This window comes from Bombus pascuorum, chromosome 5 (genome assembly GCF_905332965.1).
Source record: "Bombus pascuorum chromosome 5, iyBomPasc1.1, whole genome shotgun sequence".
NCBI lineage: Eukaryota > Metazoa > Arthropoda > Insecta > Hymenoptera > Apidae > Bombus > Bombus pascuorum.
This window is the reverse complement of record NC_083492.1, coordinates 6,772,593-6,798,652: the sequence shown is the minus strand read 5'-3', so window position 1 is coordinate 6,798,652 and position 26,060 is coordinate 6,772,593. Positions and strand designations below refer to the sequence as shown.

The 26,060-nt window shown below is 37.1% G+C and overlaps 1 protein-coding gene and 1 non-coding gene across 5 annotated transcripts in view; both read right to left on the bottom strand.

The window, feature by feature from the left end:
* Window positions 1–25,935, bottom strand: part of LOC132907430 (uncharacterized) — a 44,477-nt gene extending 18,542 nt beyond the window's left edge. The window contains exon 1 of one of the 4 annotated variants that reach the window (XM_060960533.1): window positions 25,790–25,935. The gene's annotated coding sequence lies outside the window, so the exon portion shown is untranslated. Of the gene's footprint in view, window positions 1–21,669; window positions 21,813–22,014; window positions 22,455–25,328 lie in introns of those variants that run through there. The other 3 variants (XM_060960532.1, XM_060960534.1, XM_060960536.1) reach the window with 3 other exon arrangements.
* On the bottom strand, window positions 24,807–24,879 carry Trnar-acg (transfer RNA arginine (anticodon ACG)). Its single transcript has one exon. It is a non-coding gene; the product is annotated as a tRNA-Arg (tRNA).
* Window positions 25,936–26,060: the final 125 nt, after the last annotated feature.

Genomic DNA, 26,060 nt, shown 5'->3' with positions numbered 1-26,060 from the left:
TCGACCGAACCACGAGCGCCAATCTAATAAATGCAAGGAAGATAAAGATGGAAGAGCGGTCTATACTCCGTATTACAGGCACGAACGTTCCGACTTCTCTTCCGCGTTTTCGCCACGAAGAAAAGATTAGTTCCGTTCGCAACAAGTGATCGTTAACACGTTCGCGGTCATGTAGGTCACGATAGTTGTTGCGCAGGAGTTCACGTACCACATGTAGGTCGACATCGACACAGTGTGAACCGGACAATCTACTTATCGTTGCTTCTGAACAAACAACGTCGCCCACCTGAGAACCTACTCGTCTCGAGCAATTCTCGTAATTGCCCAACGAACGCCAGCGAGTTTATACGTTCACCGCCACCGATGGTCATCGCTTACTAAATATTTGTAATTGTTATATATTTTCTAATTTATAATTATATATCATAAAAAATAAATTGAATATTTTGGAACAATTAAAATAAGATGAGATTTTATAAAATCTCTTCAATTTCTTCTTCTTCTTCTTATTATTTTTTTTTATTTGCGTTTATTTTACAATCAATTCTCGTTAGAGAATTTTAAGTAAATTTATCTGACGTGGTAGCATGACATGATTAATAAATTTTTATAGTATGTTTGATTCTATTTGAATCTAGTGCTTAGGTCTAAGGTGTAATGTCTTTTTAGCCTGTGGATCTGTTCCGACGTGTCGAGTAGTTGAGTAATTAGAGGGTTTTGGTGGTTGTTGACTCTTGTGCTGTGTCTATTGCTGAATTTTGATATTTCTTCTTCGACTGTGGGTAGCTTATTATTATTTAATTATAATTATATATATAATATTAATTTCTTAGACTAACAGATTTTCGGCGGTGTTAACGATTTACAAGGGAAGACGCTCATTGTTCAAATTCAGAAAATTATGCAGCTTTGAGGATACGCAAAGGATATAACTGTGCTCTGCCGGGATGAAATTGAAAGAGTCTTCCAATAAAAGTTACTTGTTTAGTTAGGATTAACATTTGCTAAAACGTCGATCGACTTTACAGCGAGTTGTAAGGGAAAATCGGAAAATCATCGGATTCTTGTGGTTCGATTTAAACCTGGGCGGCAAACAAAAATTGCGTGATACAAACATATGTACATTTTTGCCTCTGCACCAAGTTTCATAATTTTTTACCGGAGCAAACGTGCACAGGTACAATATTTTAAAACGACAACGAAAAAATAGAGAAGAAGAAATTACGCGTATTGTGCAACAGGTAGAAAGAAGACAACACAGAATACATATTACTGGAAGGTGTTTTATATGAAGAAACGAGAGCAGCGCGTTTGAAGAGAAGAGAAACGGTGGAAGAGACAGTGACAATATAAACCGAAGACGATGCAAGAGGACTACTTCATTACGTACAAGGAACAGTGAAAATATGAGCATTGTGCAGAAACGAACGAGAGAAGCTCAGGGACACAGGACTACACCGAACATTCATTTGCTTAAGTACACATACAGTACTAAGTAGCTGCGGATCTAAGCGACAGATTATAGCAGCTATTACAAATGGGCACTATTTTATAACGTTTTCGATAAATGTAAGAAGCGTTAAGCATCGCTTAACCACATGAGTTCTATAGTGTACTTACTTAATTATAACAATAACAAAATAATACTTAAGCAAATGTTATAACGTAAGTAACGTAAGTATTAAGTATTTAAGGTAAGCAAATATAAATCTAATTAAGTAAATTAAGTAAAATTGAAAGACAAATAGAAATAAGTAGAAAGTAAAGATAAATAGAAACACTTAGTTACGTGAACTTAAGCTAAGCAACGTTTAACGATAAGAAACGAAGGAAAGTGAGATTAAAGCGAATGTAAACCATCCAACGATAAACAACGTATAATTGACAAATTGTAACATGTGATAACATATACTACGATAAAAAATACGATGTAATATTTTGCAAAAATGAAATTTTATGGTGCAGTATGTATACTACAAGAAAACGAAGTTACTCGCGGCTTTGTTTCACTTGCTGTTACAAACTCTACATAAAACGTACTCTTACGTATGAACAAAACAAATAGAAAATAAAGCAGAACAAGGATCATAAATTAATCTAAACTCTATCAGCTGCCCATACAATTAGCCACGTCTATCCTTATAATTTATATTATTATCTATCTACATAAATTTACATCTTACGTATTGCCCCATATCTTCTTTGTTATCGCATTTCCTCCCCTCGTTTCTCAGTCCAACTTTCCTTTATACATTCCCCTTGCTCCTTCCTCCTTCTTTGCCCTAATTGCTTTGCCCACTCCAATTTATAGCGCAATATATTTCAATCTATTGCAGCTCCCACAGTAAAATATATAACAACGCGTTATTACGAATATCACTATGCCATTTATTATAGTACTGGTTGGAGGATGATAATTAATTATCGTTCGTATCTGTTGTTTATCGTGTCAATTTGCCCCGGTTCGATAATGCTATTCTTTTCTGCTCCTGTCACAACGCAATATCATTGTGCAAAGATTGGATTTCTTATTAACATTGGACGTATTTTCTTATTGATATTTACCACTTTCTGTATATTTTTACTCCCGACTATATATACTTTCATTTACGATTTTATATATTTTATGTAATTTCAATTCCGAATTACTACGTATTTATATATTTTGTATATATTTTCATTTACGATTAACAGGACCGCGAAACTCCACGCATTTACGGGAAATTAAAAAGCGCGCAGAGGTAGGGGAACGCGCGTAACACGTAAAACTCTGTAAACTATGGAAGAGCAGGGAATAATATTTCGTAAGCGAAACTTCGTTTCTACGTGTCTCTTTCTATCGTCTGGCGATTCATTTCCATTGAATACGGCGTTCACGCGCACCGATTTCCTATTTGTATCGCGATAAATGAAATTAAAGAAGCTGTACGTCCGAATTCCATTTACTGGAACGAAATCTCCGTTAATTCGGTTAGACGTGCTTCTGTCGATTGAATTCAACTTCTGCTAAATGAATAAAAAATTATAAATAGGCAGACAGAGCCTATGAATTTGCATTATACGGAATCGATGAGTCCAAACGAATGAGGAAGCTCTACCGTAAGTTCAAGGGATTTTCAACTGTCCCTTACAGATCTCAGAGATCTGTTTTACAACGACAGCGAAGAAAAAACGACGATCGTGAATTGTTTGCACTAGCACATTGCATAATAATATCACAGCCAGGCATCCTACTGGTCGATCAAGTAGAACAGGTTTCAAATCCTATACTGTCCACTCAAGCATCTGTCGATCGATATCGATTCGAATGGCTAAGGTCGTCCGGTAAGAAGTTGTTAAAAAGTCTGACAGGGAAAAGAAACGGTGCGATTTACGTGGTTAAAAAAGCGTGCACGTAGAAAGGTTGTCTCGATAGCGGAACGATTTTATTTACTACCTCGAGAGACGTTCACTCGGAGGGGCCGCCGAGTTGTTTCAACGTGAAAGAACTGCTTTGCCATTCACTCGATTCAATGAACATCCTTCCGTAACGAATAATCGACCGATGATAACTGCATACATATTTATCTGTAGCCAAGCAGAATCGTGAGAATCTCGTGGAATCTCGTCTAAAATCGTATAACATGCAGTTGTCGTGCGAAAATATCTGCGCGAATGTTTTATATTCAATTACATTCGCCTTCTTGATAATTGCTCGTTATACATTCTGTTTCATTTCAAAACGATTATAGGATAGCATGATAAATATTCATTCGCATTATCTGGCCGAATGTTTTACGCTTGATTTTCAAGGTACACGTATAGTCCTTCTATATTTTATTTTCAGGTTAACCAGAGACGCGAGGAAAAATTGAGTCGCACAGGTGAGAAGCGAATTACTTCGATCGCGTAGGATTATAAGGCAAACGTCATTACAGGATAGAATAGTAAATATTAATTGGCGAATATCTGGCTGAACATTCGATGCATAACTTTCGAGGTATAAATTGTTCGCTATGCATATATCGTATTTTATTTTCAAATTAGTCAGCCGTCAGGAGAAATTGCCTCTCACAAGTGAGAAGCAAATTACATCACCGCGATCACGAAATCAACGATACGCTGGAAAGAATAGAACGGGGAGAAACCCGGTGGGGAATATTAGGGAACAAATTACTGAAAAACTAATTTAACCAGATAGAAATAGAGTATTAAAATCTACGTGTAACGAAGCTCACAGAGATATTAAGAATTAAATGAATTAGAAACTAAGGGCATTCTGTCCGGAGGTGTACTATGTCAGGAACGATATTAAGTAAAATTAGAAGCAGAGAAACGTCAGCAAACGGATAAGATTGACAATTATAAAAACTAGAACGCTGAAGTAAAGTTTGAAATACGCTGCACCTATGTTACGATATATTGTATCGTATTATCTATGCTACGTATCGCGTTACATTATGTTGTTCCATGGTATGTTAGCTAGCTATACATGGTGTTATGTTCTGTTATAATTTATTATATTACACCGAAAATTATATCTACGTACTGCTAACAGACATTGTACGAGGCTTTAATAAAGGGATGATAATAATAATAATAATAATATTTCTTTTATAAATCCAACATTACAGAATCGAATGATAAACGTTTATTGAGAATTTATGAAATTTCCAATTCGATTCCCGGAATATAATTGTTCGTTGTCATATCCTATTTCGTTTTGTTATCGACTAGTCGCACAAATATCATCGTCGAATGGAACGTAGAAAAAATATTCGAGGAGAACAAATTTCAACTTCTTATCTGATTATTTCGCTTTAAAGTAACATGAAATATACACGCGCCTCTAATACGTTCGAATAGTTCCGTGACCAGCCATGCATATACATTGTTGTTCACGATTATTCGAACGACTTGAAAGGTCGTTGGACATCGCTTGAATAATTGAAATTTGAGACACGTAAACACACACAATTTCTAACCAGCGATACAATCAGAGAACGATATTCTTTGTGTGAAGAAAGGTTCGTATATAAGTTTTAACAGTGGCAACGAACCCTTATTTAACTTTTATGGCACGAGCCAAGTATTAAAGCTGTATTGTTCGAATAATTATGGTTGGTAATACAGTGGGACATAAGCATGTAATTTGAAGAGAGAGAGCGAATCGGCAGCGCGCCTCAGAATGAGAATACAGAGGGAACAAAGAACATCTGTGTGTGTGTGTGTGTTTCGTAACGAGCCACGCAATCGGATGCAACGATAATAAATTAAATAATTAATAGTAATAGGAGTATTAGGATATAGGTAGGTTTATTAATAGTAATGACAGGGAATAGGCTAATTGATAGTAATAAGAATAAGTGTTACATTCGAATTAAAGATTAACAGAAACTTAGAAAAGTACTTTACGCTGTTGAAAAGTCAATCGGATGTAACGATAATAAATTAAATAATTAATAGTAATAGGAGTTAGGACATAGGTAGGTTTATTAATAGTAATGGCAGGGAATAGGCTAATTGATAGTAATAAGTGTTACATTCGAATTAAAGATTAACAGAAACTTAGTTAGAAAAGTACTTTAAGCTGTTGAAAAGTCACGTTGTTCGTTATATACAGGGTGTTCGCGTTGTTGCTACCATATTTCTCGTAAAGTATAAGGAAAAAATATCATCAATGGTTCAAAATGAACTACATATTCACGAAAATATCTTCTCGGTGAATGCAAAAATACATATGTATTCTACGGTTCTATTATTTTCCTTTTTTTTTAATGGCAACCTTCCTTTTCTTTTGGGGCGTGTCAAATCCTCTCGACATTGTACCACTTAGTTACCAATCCAAAGATATCAGTATAACATGGTCGAAGACCGATTAGTTCTAAAAGATGTTCTAACTTTAATTTCATGGAATTTATCATACGAAAGAGAAAGGAAATATTCTCTAGAGTTAGAGTTAAAATTATTTACAACGATGATTTTCAATTGTTTATTTCTACTACCTTTTAATACCTACCATATATTAATAACAAAGATAACTATAATAATAACAAGAATAACACTTTATATCACATCGCCGTTCACATTTTGCGCTATTTACGACGTTCACTGTTCGTGTATGAAAATTTCAAAAATATTGCGAACTTATATACGATTCGAGAAACGAGTATTTTAACTCATCCTGTTACTCTGTCCTCTTCAGGATAAGAATTCAGGACACGGATTCATTCGACTTCAAATCAATTAAATCTAGATCTACGTGCGTGATAAATATTTCTTTTCACTTTCGCGCCATTCGTTTCGTCTCTTTCGCTAGTACTACTGAAATTCGTTTTGGTTCACTAACCGACCGTTTTCTTTCCTGGAGTCGGCCGGTACGCGCCACGTGTTTCGTGCTTTCACTCGTTAAGCGATCGCATTTTTCCTTCTTCCTTTTCCTTTATTTCTTTTTTTTTTTCTTTCTCTTTTACTTTTTTACTTGTTACGACGTAAAATGTTTTATGGAAAAAGTTTTCAATCGCGATCGAACTGCCATAATTATCTATCCATCTAACTATAATCGCTGAGATTTGTATAGCTTTACAAGAGATTCGAAGGCGCACAGAATGCACATAATATGAGAAAGATATCCAAAATAAATAAAATATTTCTTATTATTATTATCAGTTATTCTCTTCATCCATTTCGTTTTGGATTTCAATGATAACGCTCGTTGCAAAAGCTCGAGCTTACGAATGCCAAAGCTGTAAATCAAAGTTTACAACCTGAGACCTAAATCCTTGGAACCTAATTACCTAATCTATGGTGACATTCCTTCGGTAATATTTAAATTATAGCGCTTGCTATGATACCTGCTAGGTAAAACAATTTTCCATGTAATTTCAATTCCCTTAATCGTTATTCTCAGAACAATAAAGTTGCACAAAAATTCGCAGTTGTTGGAATACAATGATATTTCATGCATAGGCACAAACGCTCTTACACAGACACCTACACAGGTATTTGAACAGGACACTTACATAGATCATACTCATTACTGTATAGAGAGTGAGGTTCAAAATATTTAAGGGATCATGGGTCTCTACCTACGTCCAGTCTGAGAGTAACTGGCCAACAATCAACAATTCTTACATACGTTGTTAATTATATCACTCGCTTATATACATTTGGTCCTGTAGTTCTGTTTAATAAACATCACTGAATATTATTTTAACATAAACATTGTGTCTTCCACAGATTATTAATCTCAACTTTAAGATTAAATTCTAACAGCAGTAAAAGTACAAACAGTAGGACAGAAGATGAAAATAGTAGGACAACCGTATCTGATATGGGACACTGTAATATCTCGGCAAGTAACTAATAAAATTAATAGGCAACGACGTAAAACACTTAACAGCGTGTAAGGAAAAATCGTGCAAGCCCCAGCTTCGCTTGCAAATCTGTCGTTGTCGAATAAAGCGTATGAAAGTTTTCGGAAGACAAACAGCGAATTCTTTTAACCAAGACAAATTGAGAAACATTACTTTTGCATGATTTATCATCGAATTTTCTCTGCGACTGAGAGATGATATTTCCTTTTTCACGAATTTGGACTACGTCGATGCATAAGCTTCCTTTTCGTCCTGAAAAGCTCGTTTCTTAGCACTTGCAGTCCTCTGCACACATAATCGGATTAAAGCATAAACAACTACTTCTGAGTTTTATTATTCAAGTACCACTATAATGAAAGCTCTAGACTAAAGTATTGGGCGTCTTCCCAAAAATTCCAAAAGAAAGGCCTTTTGGAATTGTCCTTTCATCTCCGACATTTATTTGTCGGATTATCATTAGGTTTAGGGGCGTGTAACGAATCTTTCTTTGGATTAGACATTATTGTTATGCACGAGCGAAGATTGTATTTAGTTATAATAATTGTATATGCATTTATTTACTAGTACAATTGTGATTATGACAGAATTTGACAAGTGACCGTGGTAATTAGATACCCGGGATGTGAATGGCAATGATCTTAGACTCGATGATGAATCCACACGGTCAACGGGATGGCGAATGCGATTTCTTCCACAGTCTAAGTCGAACTCAACTTACTGATCCACCATTCGGCTGTGACTCAACGTACTTGTCCACGGTACAAGTAGAACTTATCCGACTGAATCTCAGTTCAAGTGGAACTGCCCTTATATACTCCTCTCCGTACCTCTCTGTACCCCTCGAGTCAATCTTTGTTTTTAAGGACAGCTATTTAATTACTCCATACCTCTGTTAAGTACACGTCCCTCCCGTGATCGTGGCTACGTTCAGTTATGTCACTTCGAGCCCAAGCCCACTGTTATAAATCTCGGGCACCCACACTCAGATTAAATCATAAACAACTATTTCTCAGTTCTATTATTTAAATACAGCTATAATAAAAAGTCTGGACTAAAGTATCGGGGACTTTCCCAAACATTCCGAAAGAAAGGCCCCCGTGTCCTTTCATCTCCGACATATCTAATACATCGATAAACATTTCCTACTACTCGAGCGTGCAACGTAAAAACACCTACATCGCGTTTCGTTTACAGCATCCATTGCTTTTTTACTGTTTCATTTATGGGTAGTCAATATTTTTATAGGATACCGTAGCAAGTACGTAAGAGCGAATTCGCCAATGTTCTCTCGTCGCCAATAGTTGCAAGATGAGAGACGCGAATGCGCGTCTTCGGCAAAGTGCTGATATATCGGGATTTTGTCATTAGGTTGTAATGACAAAACCCGCAATCACTTAGTTGCCGAGCATAACATAATTCTATCGAATATTTACGAAAGAATAGAGAAACCAAGATGTTGAACGATTGAAAATTTGCACGGAGGAAGATTGTTCGGACAGGTGCACGCATATAACCCGATAAACTGTAGCTGCCAATTAGAGCGGCGAACGCATAGTCGAATTAATCCAATTTGCCAGAGTCTGTAACGAGATTTGCACGTGCTGGAGGGACGGGCGATAATATAAACTCGATCGTCGGAAACCGGTCTGAAGGGGATTAAAACTTACGCCCTGCTTCGCCGTGGTCTTCGCCGAGGAATCTCCGGCTGACAAATAATTCCACTTCTTACGAATAAATTCCTTCTTTTCGAAGTTTGTCCGCGGCTCGACGAGCCGCAACCGTTGAAATAATTGCGTCCGGCGTGGAAACGTCGAAGGAGAATGAGACGTTCGGTCGGACGGAAATTGCCGCTCGTTTTTCCTCCACTGCATAGATAATCCTAGCATAATCTACTGTTTATACTTGCGACGTTATTTCGACATCACGCGAACCACAAATATCGCGCGACATTCGCTAGGCTCTTCGAACTATTGGATTGGCTACTAAATGATTTATAATTATAATTCTATGTTTACGTGAATTTTGCTATTTACGATATGCACGAGCAGAGAAACGAAACTTGTGTAAGCTGAAATTATTTCAGTCGCTGAACGTTGTAAGGAACATACCACGGTCGTGTTTGTTGTTTATTAAACGTGCAGAACATCGATGCAGACTTGCAAAAATGTACGAACATCGACAAAGATCTTTGACGTTAACAGGCAAAAATAGAGAAATGTTTCCTAACTAAAAGTCTATGTTTCTTAATTTATAGTACGCATACTTCGTTTGGATACTTTCATACTTTTCCATACTGTTGCATGAAAGTTTTGCACGTTCGATGCACGTGTGTTGCATAGAGCCGTAAGTTTTTACGTATTTATTTTAAATCGGAATATAATTGAGCTGGTCCAGATCCGCACGCTAATATCACGTAAAATAAAAAGGAGATATCGAAGACGAAGAATAAAAGATAAAAATAAAGAAATAAAAAGAGAGAATTTATTTCTTAGCACTTGGTTTACAATTCACTTCTGAACTCCCGACGCGACTTTTCAAGACTGAAGCTCTTACAACTACTTTCGGCGGAATCTGATTCTTTCTCTTTGTCATCCCTCAATATCCCCATCATCCACGCGTTTGTTAGGCGTTCTCGAAGATTCGGCGAAAGAACCGTTGGGATATCGAGGGTACATTAGGCACTTCGCCTCGGCGACATACGTTGTAGCCGTCACATCCCTACTTCCGTCACCAACCCATCGGCTCCGAAGCACGGCCTGGTCCCCGATGCGGACTGAGATGTGGTTGATGTTACAGATGCCTGGCTTTTGGGTGGCGTTACACTAGCAGTGTTACCCTATGACTGAAAACCCCGAAGCCAACGTTGTCTTGTTGGAATACAACGATATTTCACGCATAGGCACAATTATGATCTTACACAGGTCATGCTCATTACTGTATAGAGAGTAGGGCTCAAAATATTTAAGGGATCATGGGTCACTACCTGCGTCTAGTCTGAGAGTAACTGGCCAACAATCAACAATTCCTGCATACGTTGTTAATTATATCACTCGCTTATATACATTTGGTTCTATTTAATAAATATCACTGAATATTATTTTAACATAAACATTGTGTCTTCTACAGATTATTAATCTTAACTTTAAGATTAAATACTAACATGTCTGTGTACTGTTTATGATCTGCCTTCGACACAGTCTTTTGTCTATAGTGCTTGGGAAAACTAAAAGACCAGATGTAGAGTTTTCTTAGAAGCGGTGACCACTTCAACAAATTCCATGAAATAGAAACTTATATTGAGTTGGCAACTACCTAATTACTACCTAATGACAAAACCCGCAATCACTTAATTGCCGATAGAAACGTTCAAGAGTTCATATAGTTTTAAGCTATGACTCGTACGGCCACTGATTAACAACGAATGTTGTTTTAGAAGACAATAGCAGTGACGATCAAAATGATATTCCCGAAAGAACGTAAAGCCACTCTTTGCACGTAATCCCAGACTTTCTCTGATCATTTGTTCCCAACTCAACTTACACGTTACACAAGAATTACCTAAATAAATGGTCCGCGATTGCGCCACTTTCTCCACTTTGAAAAGAACTTTGCTGGTGATTCGATCGACTATCTAACGTTATTTGTCACCGTAACTTCTACCTAATCTGATCGATGTCACTGACGAGAAACTTTAGTTAGATGGACGAGTCTTCGTCCATCCTGTAAAACAGAATAACTTTGTTGGAATTGGACCAAACGATTTTTTCGGCAAGTTAGAAGGATCAATTTACCGGACGACTCGTCTGGAAAGAGTTTGGAGAAAATTACGAATCGATGGAAATCGGGATGGATGGGGGCGGTTTTTTACGACTTCTTTGTTCGAGCTTGTAACGAAAGCTTCAAAAATACGTTTTGAAGATTTATGCTCGTGCTGAAGATATTTCATTGGGATCGATCAACGCTGCTGATCATCTACGTACCCGTTGATTTTAACGAACGATTAAAAATGATGAAAATCGACCTTGGGCCACGTTTTCGACTTATTTCCACTGGCAGAACATGTCCGGACTTTAGCCACATCCAAGCATAGTTGATAAATCGTCAAACTGGATTTTCTAATTAATTTTCTAACTAAGCGGACGAGCGAGGAAATTACTTTAGATTTCTATGTTTGCACGAGCAATCATCTTACGCCTGCTTGAACGTGTTATCAGGTCGCACTCGGTATATCGCGACACGAATCTTCGAAATTTTCCGTGTCATCCTCTGTACAGTTAGCTATGGAACGCTGGTTTAATGTAGATACGGATAAAAATGCGAAGGAGTGGCCAGCTGAAAGTCCCGCAACGTTAACGGGAGCTTCATCCTGGCGATAACCAAGCAATTAAAAACAAATTTAACTTCGTTCCGTGCGACACAAAGCGAATAGGACGACAGTCTGGTAATAATTGGTTGTCACAATAACGAATCGTCTGGCCGTTACTAACGAGACGCCACGTTTGTTAATTGTTTCCTCCGTGCATCCGTTCTCCGTACTTTTGCTCGTTTTGCCAAACGTTCTGCACTGCCCCCCCCCCCTCCCCACACGAATGTATTTTTATCTGCCACTTGATCACAAGACTCGCAAACACTCTACGATGAAATACTAATTGATTGTGCTGATGATGTTCTCTTTCGTAGGTAGCAATATTTTATACGAGTCTCTTAAATGTTAAAGAACCCAACTGCAAATTTTTATTCGCTAAGGAATAACGGAAGAAAATTAATTTGTGGCAATTTGGCCAATTAAGATGAAACCAATGTTATTTGTAAGCGACGAATCAATTAATAAGCTCGGATCAAATAAGGTCAAATCGATCAACTTACGACTGCGAAATCAATTAATCGGCTGGAACAAATCAATTTGTATGTGGCGAATCGATTAATAAGCTGAAAACAATAACTTTACGACCCCCGAATAAATTAATAAGCTTAAGTAAATCAATTTGCAGGTGTCGAATAAATTAATAAGCTCGAATCAATCGATTTATAGGCGCCGAATCAATTATTATACTCAAATATATCAATTCAAAAGTATCAAATGGATTAACGAGCTCAAATCAATCAATTTACAACCGCCCAATCAATTAATAAGCATAAATAGATCAATTTGTAGGTGTCGTATCAATTATAAGCTCAAATCAATAAATTCACCACGCACAAATCAATTGATAAGCTTAAATAGAACAATTTACAGGTGTCGAGTCAATTAATAAGTTCGAATCAATCAATTTATAGGCGCCGAATCAATTATTATACTCAAATATATCAATTCAAAAGTATCAAATGGATTAACGAGCTCCAATCAATCAATTTACGACCCCCCAATCAATTAATAAGCTTAAATAGATCAATTTGTAGGTGTCGTATCAATTATAAGCTCAAATCAATCAATTCACGAGGCACAAATCAATTGATAAGCCTAAATAGATCAATTTGCAGGTGTCGAATCAATTAATAAGCTCGAATGAATCGATTTATGAGCGCCGAATCAAGTATTATGCTCAAATTTATCAATTAGAAAGTACCAAATGAATTAACAAGCTCAAATGAATTAATAAGCCTAATTCAACCAATTTACGAGCCCTGAATCAATTAATAAGCTTAAACATATCAATTTTTTGGTGTCAAATCAATTGATAAGCTCAAATCAATCAATTTGCCGATGTCGAATCAATTAATAAGCTCGAATAAATCGATTTATAAGCGCCGAATCAATTATTATACTCAAATCCATCAATTCAAAAGTACCAAATGGATTAACAAGCTCAAATGAATTAATAAGCTGCAATCAATCAATTTATAACTTCCAAGTCAATTACTCAACTCAAATCAATCAATCTAGAACTCCCAAATCAATTACTAAGCTTAAATCGATCAATTTACAAGTTCCAAATCAATTACTACACTCAGATCAATCAATTTAGAAGTGACAAATCAATTATCATGCTCGAATCGATCAATTTCCACGTGCAAAGTCAACGTTTCAGACAAACCTTTTTTTCTTTTTTTTTCCCTTAGATAGGCTACTCCTAATCCTTACGAGAGCAGCTAAAATGACACGATCATCCAACAAGTGTATAAATAAATTTGATGCTTCCATATTGGGAATTTTTGATACATACAGGATGGGGCACGTAACAGTTTCCGGTTGTAACTCCGTTGCCAGTGCAGTCACGAAAAAATATCAAAGAGAAAAGACGAATGGTTCAAAGAGTACTATGTCCGCACGACCACGCTTTTGTAGGCGTACAATGGTGCACGTGCAATCAACTAGTGCATTATTTTTTTAAATGGAAATGCATATTTTTTTTACGTAGGTAGATTCTCCTCTGATCGATCCATGACGTAAAAAAAGTATCAGAGATGCAATGGTAAAAAAATTATTAGTCGTCGAGATATTATAAAAAAAAAAAGAAAGAAAAATACTTTACAAAGGAAGATGCATAAATTAAAAAAAAAAGGCGCCCGTGGGATTTTCATAACTGTCGACTTTGATCTGTCCGCTCATAACAAAAACGTCTACGTATTTATTCGTTATTTAAAAAATAGGATTTATTTAGATCCTTTAAAAAATAATTCTGTTGGAAAATTAAAACAATGGATAACACTGATTAACCCGGTTACGAGAACAATTATACAGTTGTTTGAGATGTTCACGATATAACGGAGAAGCTTTCGAGCATCTTCTTCAATAAGGACATATCTTTTGAAATATCTCGACGGCTGATAATTTTTTACCACCGTATATCTTTTATACCCCGATATCTTTCTGCGTAGAATGATGGCAAGAATCTATCTGCGTGTAAAATAAAATATGCACTTGCATTTAAGAGAAATGATACAATTGTCCATCTCATATGCACCACATTACACTTTTTAAAAAATCACGCTCCTACGGACGTCCTACGTACTCTTCGAAGCGTTCATCTTTCTCCTTTGACACTCTTCCGTAACTGCACTGGTAACGGAGTTATAACCTCAAACTATTGGTCCATACATCGACGTAACATCGTCCGAAGAATGTCATTAAAAGATAAAACATTATTGCGAGAAATATAGAAACAGCAGTCTATCATTCGGATTAGGTTTAACCTAACCCAATAATAGGATTAACCTGACCTGACTTAGCACGACGATTTACGTAACTGTGCATACACAGATACAAATACATTTGCAAATAAAAACAATATTTCTGAACAATGTCTAATCGAATCAATACGCGGTTCCTCTTCTCGTTACAGTTTGACGATCCTTTAGACTTAACCTAACCCAGCAATACGGTTAACCTAACCTGACTTAGCACAACGATTTACGTTACTGTGCATACACAGATACAAATACATTTGCAAATAAAAACAATATTTCTGAACAATGTCTAATCGAATCAATACGCGTTTCCTCTTCTCGTTACAAAGTTTGGTGATCCTTCAGATTTAACCTAACCCAACAATACGGTTAACCTAACCTGACTTAGTACGAGGATTTACGTAACTGTGCATACACAGATACAAATACATTTGCAAATAAAAACAATGTCTCTGAACGATGTCTAATCGAATCAATACGCGTTTCCTCTTCTCGTTACAGAGTTTGGCGATCGATCCTTTACAGGAAATAAATAACGAGAATACCGATACAAAGATAGAAAGTAGTAAGGTCTTCTTGGAAACGTAAAGGTGACTTTTATACATCGAACTGAACACCGGTGCTAACAATATTAAAAGAAACTATTATTGGTGTATCATTGACTATCGGCTGCGACTATAAATAGGATATGTTCATCCGTTAATGTCATGTGGCTTTCTATTACAATCGATCGATGGATCTACGAAAGAGGCGGCGTTCGCGAAAATCGCTCCAACATCTGGCAGAATCCAACACCGGAGAGAAACGTATAAAAGCCTAAAGCAAAAGTATATAATTTGCCGCGTCGCGACACACACGGCTCCTGCTATAGTCGTGTCTCTATAATAACTCGTAATGTATATGTTTCTGAAAGCGAAAGCTTCTAATGCAAAACGGCCGGTCACGCTTGCGTTCGTGCAAAACCGGTGAGAAAGCAAGGACTCGCTTTCCTCGCTGTTTATTAAAGCGCCACACTATGCTCGATAAATCCTGATTTTTGCAGCTCGGTCAAATAATTAATCCTATCCACGCCTATCCAAGCCGATCTAAATGAAACGGCAGATTCGAAAGAGAAAACCTATAGAAAACGATCGTTCTCCAACGCTACAATTATTATCGTCTTTCAACCATTTAATTGCGTTTCGCGAGTATACGCGTCGAACAAAAACTTTATCTCGCTGTGTTTCACGCGTATACTCGTTGCCGTTTGTATTTTTTCACCCACTCCATGGCCTAAGCCCATGAGAAATGTCTAAAACTAAATTGCGCGGCTAACTGGTTAATATTGGATTGGAAACTAAGTGATTGCAGATTTTGTCATTAGGTGGTATCGACAAAATCCGCAGTCACTTAGTTGCCAACCCAATAGGTGTAATGATACGGATGTTTATGATAATATATACAGGGTGCGACAGAAAATTAAAACAAAATATGCAGTATAATTTTGTCGATGAAAGTTCGGTTTTCGAGAAAACTGAACTTTCGTCAACGGGAGGACGATCGCGATTAGGAACTCGATGTACGTGTTCACTGGACTAGTCGAACTTATCGGATTGCACCTAGGTCAAGTGGAACTGTCCTTATATACTCTTCTCCGTATTCCTCGGATCAATCCCTGTTTTTAAGGAGAGTTATTTAATTATTTTACACCTCTGTTAGGTACACGTCCCTCCCGTGACCGTGGCTGCGTTCAGCGACCCGTTACGTCACTTCGAGCCCAAGCTCACTGTCATAAATCTCGGATAATCATAATTGACTTGACTCGTAAACAGCTATTTCTCAGTTTCATTGTTTAAGTACGACTATAATAAAAAGTCTGGACTAAAGTATCATCGGGGACTTTCCCAAATATTCCGAAAGAAAGGCTCCGTCGTCCCTTCGTCTCCGACATATGTATATTTCCTACCTTACAATTTATCCACGCGTTCCTTTGTATTCACATACATCCAATAACCTTAACACCATTAAATGGAAAATCACCAGCAATGCCATTACTCGTTCTTTCCCACCCTTTACCCTTCAATTTCAAACTTCCTTTGTCTGTCGTCGGGTATTTGACGCCGAAAGCGTTGCGATCGCGTCGAGCGTACAAGGTTCCGTATCGAAAGTAGCTTGTGTCAGCAATAACGTTCGAAGCGATCTCGATCTATTTTTGCCATGTTCGAAATGATCGGCTACACGCGAAAATCACGCACGCGTCAGGGCCACCTGCGACTTTTATCGCCGATTAAAGCGAATTCGTAAACCCTCGTTCCCTATCTTTATTGGAAACTGGATCAAGCACAACTTATCTCGCTGATCGATTTCGCAAGATAAAGCGCCAACGGCCCATTAGGAGACGACTATACTGCGAACGTTCATGCATGTAGTCAATGTGTGTATAATGTTTTTTTTTTTTGGTTATTTTACAATTTGTCCTTGTGGACATTTGGTAAAGTGTTATATCTTGTTGGTGAAGAAAAAAAAAATAAAATAAAAAATAAATATAGCATGTGGGTGGCTACCCCCAGCGGGGTGCCAATGTGTATAATGTGAAGAGATATTTTAGAATGTTAGTTATTTATTAATTATTATTATTATTGTGATATTATGATTATATGTTATATAGTGTAATTATGATTATTTATTATTATAGTTACTATTATGTCAGTTATTTACCAATGATCTAAAAACTTCGCTTGGTTCTTCGTAAATTACAAACATAAATCACAACCAGGACATAGCTACAGACACGAAACATGAACTTGCAAATAAATACGATGAGAGGAAAATCTCTGGTTTCTTAAATTCTTTCCTTATCTCTGTTCTGTCTCTAGATAGATTCCATATGAAAAAAGATGTACCTATAATACGCAGAAAGTGTGTAGAGTATTCAAAGTATTAGGTTGTCCAGAAAATTTCTCTCGTTTTATAAGAAACAACAGGTGCACCACATTTTTTGTTTCGTATTATTTTATCGAACTACGTACGATCGTATTAATATTGACTTGGCAACTAAGTGATTGCGGATTTTGTCATTAGGTGGTATTGACATAATCCGCAATCACTTAGTTGCCATGCCAATAGAAACAAAACAAAATGCATCGTACGTAATTCAGTAAAATAATATAAAACGAAAAATGTCGTGCAAATGTCTATTGTTTCTTTATAGAAACTTACTCGGCAACCTAATAGAATTCTCGTAATATTTGGAAGTTGAATCCAATTGCTGTTCCAGTACCTCTGTTACGCCACGAGGATTAGTATAGGGTGTATTTCTAACCGTCGCTCGCGGTCCTAAAGTTCGTCTTAGAGATCGTCTTTAACTGCCCGACGGAGAATATACAATGTATCGACGAGCGCATAGTTGTCATCGAGTTAGCGAAACTACATAGCATATACGAACACCACGAGTTCCAGAAACGTCTTCACGCACATAAAGAAGGTGGCATACGTGATGTATGTGGGGGTTGTCTCCCCGAGAAGACAAAGAAACGATCGAAGGGCAATCAGTCTCATTTGAAGATTCAAATGACATACATCGAGAGGTCTGACGATTGAAATTAAAGTCGCTAAGTCTAACGAATTCATCGAGAGATATCGTAAAGTCGAGTCGAATTTCTGTAACGCATTAACTGTATTCATCGCTAAATAATTTGTGACGCTTTTATCATTATATAATTTATTGTTAAAAATACAATAATTAATACAGTGTTAAATTCATTGAACTACCTCTGTTGTCTTAACCGAAACAGGGAAACGACTGAGTAATTCGCGGCGTCGATTAAACGCCTCTCACGATGCGTTTCCTTCGCGACCGCTTGTAACAACCTCGTTGCTTGTTTCATACAAAAGAATCCTCCCTTAATCGTATTTACTTACGAAAGTATGAGTAACCATCTTCCATCCAGTTGCTAAATGCAAAAACTCGCGAAGAAAATATTCACGAAACGATAAGCGACGCGTAAGTTTGGAAACCGTGTGACGACGAGTAGAAACCACGCTCGAGTTAAAATGTCGAACGTTACCGGCTCTAAAAAACTCAATTACGTAACGAAACAACGAAACTGAGAACTTTGGAGCCGATCGTACATTGTCATACTAGCCGATCATACTTTGTCCAACTTGGCGAACGAAACGATGATTGCGAAACAAAGTGGAAATCTGTGGCGAGATTTCGCGACTCTGCAAGCTCGGGCCATCGGATCGATGCAAACGATCATCGAGGTTGGCTGCTGTAGGATGCATTAATTACCAGTTTCCTGTTTTCGTTCGCTGAACCATCTGATCTTTAACGTGGTGCAATGGCCTTGTTGCCGCGGCGCGGCTAGAAAACGCGTCGCTTTTCAACCGGTATCGATGTAACGCGGTCCGTGAATGCGATTTTCAATGGGATTACGCTTTCATAGCGCACGGTAACGCGAGTATCTTTCAATCAGCGAGCGGCAATTTCTACGCGGAATACGGCGACAGAGAAGAGACTGTTGATTAGGTAGTTCCGGCGGAGATCGAATCAAACGTTCGAATTGAAGAGTATGGCGCGAATTGGAAAAAGAAGCAGAATTGGAGGTAACCCGGTTGATATAGATCACAGAGGGAGAGCAAAGAGATTGCTCTTCGGAAAGAGCGAAATTGGACGTATGATACGCGAAACAGGCGGTTAGCTGTGTCCGGTGGAATTCTGTTTATCTGAACTTTGTTCGCTGCATCAACTTTTTCATCCACTTACATCATTCGATTAATATTTTACTATGCAAGTTTTACAAATTACTAGTACGTGATTAATATCTACTGGAATATCTACAGAAATTGATTGCTTTTTAATTAATTTTTTTCTCCTTGTGAATTAGCCTTCCGTGTGGGCAACTGCTTAGTACGTATGTAGGGATTTTCGAGAAAAATTAAGAATGAATTTTATTATAGAAATATGGTTTGAATTTCAAAGAAAATAATATACTTTTTGCAGAATTATTCGAATAATAGTACGAAAAATTTTTCGTTATCGTTATTGTTTACGAGTATATACAGATACAATTCTTAGTATTAATTTATCAGACGAATAATCTAGCAAGTAACGATAAACTTTCTAATCTGCCATTTCGAGAAAAGTTAATTATAAAAGTCAATATTACAATAAATGGATAATATGATTCCATCCGAGTTATTCGGTTAAGTTTTTATTCGGATGAATTTTTAACACAAATAATTGCTTGCTCGAATAAATACTTGTTCGATTGAATATTTATATTTGTTCATCGGTGGCGAATAAAATTTCATTCTCTATCTTTATTCGTTATCCGAATAAAATTCTGCCCAACACTGTTTCAGAATACGCGTTCGTGTAACTAAATATACGGCCGAGCGTAGCTCGAATAATTCGACCAGTTACGAGTTCGTATATCAACCGACGGTAAACAAAAACTGGTTTGTATAAACGAGGTTCTACCGTATATTCTACTGCCATATTATAGTTCTCTCTATATCGAGCAATTTCTGTTAATAAAGATTTTTTATATCTTCAAAAACAACGGAGATAGTCGAGCGTTAATTCTTATCGAACCACCCTGTATACAGGGTGTCCACGCTATCACCAGCTAACGTTTTTCTCGCAAACGATAAATACGAGGAAAAAATGAAAGAGGAACGAGACGAATGGTTCAAAGTGAAATGCATGCTCGCTCTCGTCATTCTACGAAAAAAAGGATTGGGGTAACGTGGTCGAAAATTGATTATTCGAAAGGTACTTCAACTTTAATTTTATAAAATTTATCAGACAAGATCGGTAAGACAAAGAGGACATAGATACATGTGGTATCTACAAAATTAAAGTTAGGATAATTAATTAATACAAGTTGTTAATTAAGTTTAAACCAAGTTTTCGACGATGTTATTCGAGTACCTTTTCTCGTAGAACGACGAGATACGCAAGATGAAAAGGAAGATCACGTCGTTTAAAAAGATAATGTAACTGCAAAATGTATGTTCGTTGCTGCACTTGTGAAAAAGATATTATCGTTATTCGTCGAATTTCCTCTTTCGTTCTTTCCTCGTACTTATCGTTGCCGAAAAAACGCTAACTACTAATAACGTGAACACCCAGTATACGAAAGTGAAATTCTATCGATTGGATCGAAAAAGCCACGAAACAGAGGTGGAAGAAGCGAAGAATTCGTTCAATTAGCGCGTAACTTACGATAGCTTCGGGATCAAGAAAAAGAGAATATAAACAAACGGCAGAGACACGTGACAGCGTAACGCGATTTTGCGATAATTGGCGAGGTACATAAATTACGGTGATTAAGTAAGTACCGCGTCTTTCTCATAGCCAGCCGATGTTTCGTGTCGATAAGAAAAGAAAGCAAAGGAATAAGTATACGATAGAGAGATCTCGCGATGCGCTGCTGCCGTGCGCTATTGTTTATTGTCCACGCTGGAAAGATAGCCGAAAGAAGAGTCTTGTTCCCTTTCACTTGCACTCGCGTCATGGATAAAGAAACACCAATCGTGACTAGCGAATACGATAGACTCCGCATTGACCGTGTGTCGCGGAAACGGGATAAAAACCTGCTTATTCAAATAAGGTCTGAATGGATGACGTCGATCTTCGTGCAAAATAAAACGCGAATACAGGGTGTCCCGGTAATCTTAGCGATGCTACGTGTGAAAATAAATTGAAGATAGAATAGAATCTTCTCGCGCGGCGCTTGCTTTTCGATAAAATCGAATTTCAAACTTTATCATTTATTTATCGTTGAACATTTGGAAATTTCGTTAGCACTGTTGCAACGAGACAGCATCGTGGTTTCGTATATTGGTAAAATTTGAGAACAATCGGAGAATATATATAGAAATTACAAGATATTTTTATTGCAAACGTGTACTTGATAAAAAATTAGTATACAGCGTGAATAGCAATCTTAAGTGTACAACGAATGTTAAATTAGGTTAGGTTAAATGTAATCCCACTGAATATCGAAGCTTATTATTCTTCTTCCTGTAACCGCGTTTGTTTACCGGACAAAATGCGTGACAAAAGTTTTTTACGATATTCCTAATGATTAGAAACTTAAATGGGTATCGATATTCTTAAAGCCGATGACTCTCGTAGGAGCACTCATAGCTCACAAAAAAGACTATTTTAATCATTCTTAACTTAATCGAACCTTACCTGCTAATATCCGTAGGTGTCAACAATGGCTGATAAAGTTTACCGATGCGATAGATGACTGTCTCTTTAAACGCTTTTGCGATCCCCGTGAAATATTATATACTTTCACTAAATCAAAATTCACTAAATGAGTCTCGTTAATTTCTATATACATTTCCAGACCTGTTCGAAACTCTACTAACAAGATCGTGATAGCGACGCCGACAGCGCTAATAGAAATTTCCAAATGTTTCGTACAACACGCACAATACAATCAAGATAAAAGATACTTACGACCGTATATACTAATACCGTCGCAAGCAAGTCCAAATATCGAACAAAGAACCAAACAATTGACAAACTTACAGAAACTCATAGAGGGCGTTGTTCTATGATCCAGACGAACTTTCCTCTTCTGATCTAACAGGTTATGAAAACGAATCTTAAGAAGATAACTGTGCCTCTGTAATATGTATACACAAGTGTCGAATTACCGCGAGCGGCTAAGAAAAGTGAACGTCAGAGGAAACGAACGTGCACACTAGCTGTGGAGAGGGGGAGACTAGAATGAGAAAAATAGAAAAAGGGTGAGAGAGAGAGAGAGAGAGAGAGAGGAGGAGAGAAGAATCGCGATCCGTTCCACTAGTTTGCACCGCGACGAGCAACAGAGCCAAAGAGAAAATAGGGGAACATCCTGTCATGGAAATTCACGTCCCCGGACGGAAGTTTGAGGGAGACCACGAACGAGATACGTCGTCGAACCGACAGTTGCACGGATTGTTCGCGCGACGCGTACGCGATAATTCGAACTGGCAGGCACAGAACCAGATCTGCGCAATTTGTTGGACGTGGCGCGCCTCACAACCATCATCCATAGAGTATATAACCGATAAACGAAAGACAATTAGTCGGATCGAATACACGTTCGTCAATGCGTAATCGCGCGTAACCAACGTACGGGGAACTAGGAAATTATTCGAACTGATTCCAAGTATACAGGAACAGTATACGTAACTAGACTTTTATGCGTTTATAGAAAATCTGGAGATGCAAGGGGTGTACAGAATAACATACACATAAGATGCAGAAATATATGAAATATCCAAAGTGTGGTACAGTTTATCAATTTATTATTTACTAATCTTCTCGACAAATACGTTTGGGCCCCCATAACCTTCCGATGTTTGTCGCTTATATAGCGTTATTAACATCAAGATAAATCCACTTCTGTACTTTATAATATTTAATAGATGACAATTTTTGGTTTTGGATTTTATTTCGGGCAACGTGCAGCATTTTCGGCGGAAACGAAATTGGCGATGAACATTTAACCGACAAAGGTCTTAACTTTAGAAATCGGCGAAAGATTGTGATCATACAGAGCGGAGAGCGGTAAGCGGTGAAACAAGCGATGGCACACAGCCATTGCTAGCGCTTCAAATATCAATTTTGCCGTTTACCACTTACCGCTCTTCGTATAATCACCGTCTTACCGGCCGCAAAATTAAAAATAATTCAAACCTAATTAAACACTCGCGATTCAAACGCATACAGAACAAACCATACAGTAGATTAAATAGCAAATTTTAAAGAAGGTATCGTTAAAATCCACGTGGACGTCACACATCAACAGGTTGACCGAAATTTATTACGCTTTATTTTCGTGACAAACGACCCGAAATTTTTACAAAATCTCATTCTAGCCCAATATTTTGCAACCCGGATACTATACTAGAGCAGAATTTTTCATTACATTACAGTTACAGTTTCTTTAATTATGTATATTGGTGAAAATATGAATTTGCATAAATATGCGCGGTCTAGTTATAAAATAAAAGACTTATTTGATTTTAGTCAGAAAATCAAATCTACCGTAAATGATGAAAATTTCGTTGGTTACCGTTAACCATCATCGATGGGCCGAAATTGATTTTGGTTACGAATTACGAATAACCATTATGGGTAACGGAAATATTTTTCGACTACTGTATGATAACTGTAATAACCAGTATTGGTGATTAACCATTTATCGGCGATGGAATTGTTTTTCATTTCTAATATTATTATCGTATTATCGGTGATGAAAATTCGTATCAATCAACAGTAACCATTATTCATAACAGGAAATATTTCTCATTATTTAGGAATGGTTGTTGGTAACCGAATAATTGTTCTCTTTGTCGATAATTATTCACGAAGAAAAAGTTATTCGCAAAGGAAAGCAATTTGACTGCAATTTGAATACAATCAACGTATGATAGAAATGAAGAAGCGGAGAGAATGTGCAATTACTTTTAGTATGATTTTCTAGTTTTCTAGAAGCTACTCGAATTTGAATGGCGAGCGAAGATTTACGTTTAGTACACGTAGATTCATTAGCTTATTATTATTAGACGAATTGTAAAAAGAAAAGAAAGAAAAAGTTTGCCAGATCGTGGAACAAAATTTAATGTTTTCACTCGATATCGTGTAATAGGTTGCAAAGACGAATTTTTCTAGAACGTAGGAACTTAGCTATTTTAATGAAATATTTTCAATTTTCCCCATTTGAATTAGCGTGTTTCAATTTCAAACTTTGAACGTAGGTTGAGTAGTCGATTAAGAGTAGATTTCTAGAAACTCGATGCTCTGTGTTTATCTTCCGGGTGAACTTTCGAGGCAAAGAATGCAAAGGGAGGAATAAAGTGCACCGGCATCGTTCTGGCCTGTTTGGAATGCGTACTATTCCTGGAGATTCTTGAGCAACTCGTTGCACCAACTCGTTGACCAAAGAAAAATTCCCTTGCACTGTATCTTAATGTGCACTTCGATATTTCCAATAGTAGTTCTCGTATAAGAAATCCTATAGCCCTTTAACCGTTTAATATTAAACCATAAAGAGGCAGTGTTCCATTAACGCAACATTATCTTCGCAATTTTTTTTTTCCAATTAATTTAGAATAAAGAAATTGAAGTACTTGTAACATTGTGGAAACTATATATATATAGCACTTTTTTAGAAAAATAAACTTATCATATCTTTCCCGTGTAGTCTTCATATGTCAAATGCTTTATAACACGAAATAGCCATAAAAAATCCTTAAACATCTGTATATTTTTTGTGAAGACTAAAAGTGGAAAATACATATAAAGTAATATAAAATAGAAAAAAAATAACCCGATCCTGCCAGGATTCGAACCTGGAATCTTCTGATCCGTAGTCAGACGCGTTATCCGTTGCGCCACAGGACCAACTTTTTACCTCACCTTTAAATTTAGCACAAGTAGTACACATATAAATCTTATATCGAAGAAATTACAAATGTAAAACTTAAATACTAACAGACATCTTCAAATTTTACATGATTTACTCAAAGTATAGTAAAAACGGACAAAGGAAAATAAGGAAAAAGAAAAGAAAGAGCATAGTTATACCCGTTATGCTGCAAAACAGTTTTGCTCGTCTAATTACCAGTTTACGACCTTTTAAAAGAGAGCAAAACAGATTTTAGAAGAGAGCATATATTTATAAAAACTCAGGAATGACAGTCAACCCCTGACATTTAACGTGAACTAACGTTTAAACAATGTACGTAAACACCGGGAGAAATTATTAACAAGTCAACGAGCCAGATATCGGAATCGCGTTGTATGTATTATTATATGACATTAAATGTCATCGTGATGGAATATCGACTCACCGTGGCCAAACGGAACAGAGCGTTAGAATGAAAAAATAAAGCACGCACAACGAGATTGGGAACGCGGGCGATACACGTTCGAACGTGCACGGTACACAACTTCGACTTTCGAAACAATACACACCTCGTGACACTTCCGCGAAACAATAATAATCAACACTATCAAACGATCTTTCTAACGTTGGTTCATTTTTCGAACGATCGACGATTCACACCCAATAAAAATATTTTCTAGAATTATTCGTGTTCGACACGAATAGTAAATTGTTCGTTGGTTAAAAAAGAAAAAAAAAAAAAATTCAGACGTACGAGTTACTGAAAAAGCACGTAATTCGACGAGTAACGTCAATGTCACCCCGCCACTGTCCATGGAATAACAGGAGGGTGTCGATCCAGTCGAAGAAATTGGGAAAAATCGCGTTTCGATGTTTGCCACGAATAATTGATCATTCTTCACTCACCCTTCAGAGTTAGATCAGTCACGTGAACAACATAACTACGCGCGTCCCGTTCAAATACTCGAAAACACGAGCGAAACAGGCCGAGAGCTGTCACAAACCGTCGTTACACTCGCCATTTTGATTTACACTGACACTCAGAAACGACCAGCGAGGTGTTTTACCGTCAGTACGCATGCGCGCGACAGGTGGCTGCCCGGGAGTTGAACAGTGTCTGTATACAACGCGTCGTTGATATTCTAGCCGAAAATTTCTAATAAATGGTTACTTGTTT